We start from the raw sequence: 4,804 nt of genomic DNA, 5'->3' as shown, positions 1-4,804 counted from the left end.
CAACTGTCTCCTAGCCGAATTCTTCTTCCGGCATTAGAAATCATCACTAAACGCTTCTGCTCTGTGATGGAATGGGTCTTCGGCCCTTTAAAATCCCTTCAAATATTAATCAATGATTATTTTCTATTTTAAACAGAAAACGCTGCAACAATGAGAAATCCCACCCATCTTTATTCATTTTGGACTTAAAAAGTCCTTAAACATGGCCTATTCCTCTATCGGGTCTGCCCTCTAGGTCGCTATCGCAAGTCGCTAGTGGCCTGTTCCCTTGCTTCCCTTTGTATTTTGGATATGTTAAAAACATTGAAAATCATGAGAAATTTTCTTTGGCGGACCTGAAAAATTATATATTTTCATTCCCGAACCCTTTCGGGTCCGGGTCTTATCGCATCGGCGCTGCTCCAGGGTTCCCTTTGTATTTCGTTAAAATACGTCAAACTGTGAAAATGCATTGAAAATGGCCTTCTTGCAAACCTGAAATCTTATGAAATAATACTTATAATACCGTCGGGTATGGTTCATCAGGTCGCACACATGCCTATATAATGGCCCTGCTCCATAATGTTTCCCTAATTGTGATTCGCCGATGCGATTGATCACAATCACATATCGCTTATGCCCCGGGCCCATGGTTAGCGCTCCTTGTTAATCTCTGATAGCAATCTTGTGATGCGATGTGGGCCATCGATTTGCACTTGATCGATGGTCCATGTTGCATCGCTGATCACCATCGCAAGTTCCATATGGTCTGCGCTTACTCCGCCGGCTTGCCTTTGCTGATTGCAACCCGCCGATCTGATCATCGAAGATTGTTGATCGGGGGTTTCTTCCGCCCAACTTAAGTCCTCCTCTATGCTTGGGTGATTGCAATTTTCTAGTTAGATCTGGGTCATTAATTGGCCAAATCTAACGGTTGTTTTGCATCATATCTATGTATGCCTCCCCTACTAGATTTTTCACTGTTTTTTGAGTGTTTTAGCCTCCCGATAGTGCTTTTCTGCCATGCTGAGGGTTCTTTTCCTGCGCTAGTTTTGATCTTTGGTAGGATTTTGTTGTCTTTTAAAGACTTAAACAACATATTTGGATTCATTTATGGGCCAAATGCCAACAAGGCTAACATCCCCCACACAGGAATGCATTCATTTATCTTTCAAATTAACTTTTCATGTCACAAATAACATAGCAGAGTACGAAGCCTTGATATTGGGCTTAAACGTTGCTAAATAAATGGGCATCAAAGGCCTGAAAGTGTTTGGAGACGCAGACCTCATCATTCAGCAGGTCAATAAAACTTTCCAAGCAAAGCATCCAAGGCTGAAAGCATACAGAGATGAGTTATGGAAGCTCAAGGACTCTTTTAATATTTTCAGCATTTCTTACATCCTGAGAATGAAGAACCAGCTTGCCAATTCCCTTGCTATGTCTACTAGCACGTTTATTCCTCCTTTGCCTCCTAAATTGACGTATGAAGTTCAGGTGAAATATAGACCGTCTCTGCCTGACAATGTCAAATACTAGAAATTTTTTGAAGACGGTGATGAAATTAAGAGGATTTTACAAGTCAATGAATTTTCTGAAACGCACATTGACCAAGAAAATGAAACCATGGAAGAATGCGGCCAGTCCAAGATAAAAGACGAGATTGGCCGAGGAAGCATTGTCTAGCTGCCTAGTAACCATATACCCAAAGGATTGGTGCATCTAGAGAAGCTCACAATGATGTACCTTATAAGCCTGCCAAAAAAGAAAATGAGTCTGTCGTTCATAAACATAATATAGGGAGCCCAGCCCATCCGAAATACATAAATCTGTCCACTGATTTATCTTCTGCCCAGAATTTTGAGTATTGCAGCCTCATGAAGCAATTCGCTGATATTTTTGCCTGGGAATACAGTGATCTTAAAACCTATAACACAAACATCATTCAAAATAATATTCCACTGGAAAAGAACACCATCCCTTTTAAGGAGAAATTAAGACCTATCAGCCCTCTCTTATTGCCTTTGATTAAGAAAGAAATCAAGAAGTTGTTGGATGCCAAAATCATAGTTCCCCTAAGGTATTCAAAGTGGATAGCTAACCTTGTGGTAGTAAGAAAGAAAAATGGAGAAATCAGGCTTTTTGTTGACTTTAGAAATCTGAACAAATGCTCTAAAAAAGATAACTACCCCCTGCCTAAGATGGAACACTTGCTGCAAAAAGTTTCAGGGGCTAGAGTCATGTCTTTCTTAGATGGATTTTCAGGTTACAATCAGATTGTTGTACATCCAGAAGATCAGGAAAAGACCACCTTCACTACTCCTTGGGGCACTTTCATGTACTCCAAGATGCCTTTTGGACTGATGAATGTTGGGGCTACTTTTCAGAGGGCCATGGACATAGCCTTTGTGGGAGAGAAGGACAAGTTTGTCCTTATTTACCTTGATGACATAACAGTCTTCTCCAACAGTCACAAGGACCATTTGTAACATTTGAAGAAGGTCTTTCTAAAGTGCAGACAGTTTGGAATTTTGATGAACCCAAAGAAGTCACAGTTTTCTCTAGAAGAAGGCAAACTTCTGAGACATATTGTTTCTACAACAGTTGTGAAGATTGATCCAGCAAGAGTTCAAGCAATTCAGACATTGTCCATCCCAAGGTCAAAAAGGGACATTCAATCCTTCTTGGGTAAGATTAACTTTGTAAGGAGGTTCATTCCAAACTTTGCAGAGCTAGTGAAGCACATCACTTCCATGCTGAAGAAAGGATCAGAAATAAAATGGACAGATGTTGCAAGAAGCTCTTTTGAAGCCATCAAACAACCTATCATGGAAGCTCCCACTCTAATCAGCCCAGATTACACTAAGGATTTTTATATCTTCTCTTTTGCCTCTTATGATACACTTGCAACAGTTCTGTTGCAGAAAAATGTTGAAGGCATAGAGCACCCCGTGGCCTTTTTCAGCAAAACTCTAAGGGATGCTGAAATAAGGTATGACCTTATTCAAAAACAATCTTATGCTCTCATAAAATCTTTAAAGGCATTCAGAATTTATATTCTGCATTCCAAAGTGGTTGCATATGTACCTTCGGCCTTAGTAAAAGATGTCCTAACTCAGCCAGATATTGATGGAAAGAGAACTAAATCGATTGCAAAATTCATAGAGTTTAACATAGAGGTGAAGCCCACTAAGCTTGTCAAAGGCCAGGGTTTGGATAAACTTATGGCTAAGGAAAATTGCAGTTTGTTAGACATCAATTGCATGGGTCCAAATTCAGATGATGAGCAGATAGAGGAAGCAACAGAAGAGCACAAGTAGAATCAATCTTTGGCTGAAAATCTAGCCACCTATGAATGGTATTCCAAAATAGTTCATTTTTTCCAAAGCTAGAAGTCCCTCCAGGGTTTAGCTCAAGTCAAGCTTGGGCCCTTAACCTCAGATCAACCAAATTATGCATTAATAAAAACTTGCTTTATTGTAAAAACCCATTAGGAATCCTCTTGAGATGTCTAGATAAAGGACAATCTATGGAAGTCATGCACCAGTTCCATTCTAGCATCTGTGGAGGGCATCATTATTGGAAAACCACAGCCCACAAAATCCTGAGGGCTGGGTATTATTGGCCTACTCTGTTCTCTGATGTGTTTTCTTTTGTGAAATCTTGTGACAAATGTCAGAGGTTTGCAGGAAGACAGCAGCTAAAATCTCTGCCCTTGAAGCCAGTACATGTCAATGGTCCCTTCCAGCAGTGGGGCTTGGACTTTATAGGTGAGATCAACCCACATTCCAATGGCCAACACAAATGGATCTTGGTAGCCACTAATTATTTCACCAAGTGGATTGAGGCTATACCGAATAAGAATGCCAATCATCAAGTTGTCATAAAGTTCTTGAACGAGAATATTTTCACTATATTTGGTTTCCCAACCAAACTAGTCACTGATAATGTAGCAGCTTTCAAGGCAAAAGAATTGTTGAACATGACTTAATCCATGGGCATTCAATTAGTGCATTCTACTTCATATTATCCTCAAGGAAATGGCCTGGTAGAATCATCTAACAAGAGTCTGGTAAGGGTAATCAAAAAACTGTTAAAGGACAACAAAAAGAGTTGGGATTCCAAGTTGAAGTTTGCACTATGGGCTGACAGAGTTACCATCAAAAAGTCCGTAGGAAATTCTCCATTTAAGCTGGTTTATGGCGCTGATGTTGTTTTCCCTATCTAGTTGATTCTCCTTGTGGCCAAATTCTTGCAAGAAGAACAAGATGAAAAGAATGACATGGTAAGGAGAATGAATAACTTAGTTTAACTACAACAGATTAGAGAGCAGCTAGTTGAGAAGTCAAAAGCTCATCAGAAGAAAACCAAAGAAACCTTTCACAGGAAGGAAAAATTGGACAATTTCCAAGTTGGTGATTGGGTTCTCAAATAAGATGCATTTAAGGAAAAGAAAGGTAATCATGGTAAGTTTGACTCCTTATGGACAAGTCCGTTTTTCATCGCTCAAATTGAGTAGAACAATACCTTTATTCTGCACAGTCTGGAAGGAGGAGATGTTTTTGGTAGCCCAGTCAATGGGCGGTTCTTGAAACTTTATTTCATTTAAGGCTTTAAAGCCTTGGTATTGTAAATATGTTTTTTTCCATTTTTTATTTTATTGAAAAATAGACTCCATGCCTAATGGAACACTAGGAGCAAGATTTGATTTTGTTTTTACAGGAAAGGCATCGTTATGTGATTCTTAAAACCTCACAGGGAGGATTTCATCCCCAGAAGGAGCCAATGTTAGCCTTATCAACATGTGGCCCAAAATGGATCCAAA

Source organism: Pinus tabuliformis, chromosome 7, assembly GCF_031772625.1.
Source record: "Pinus tabuliformis cultivar Carrire ecotype Pingquan chromosome 7, CPIR1, whole genome shotgun sequence".
Lineage (NCBI taxonomy): Eukaryota > Viridiplantae > Streptophyta > Pinopsida > Pinales > Pinaceae > Pinus > Pinus tabuliformis.
Note: the sequence above shows the minus strand (reverse complement) of the source record.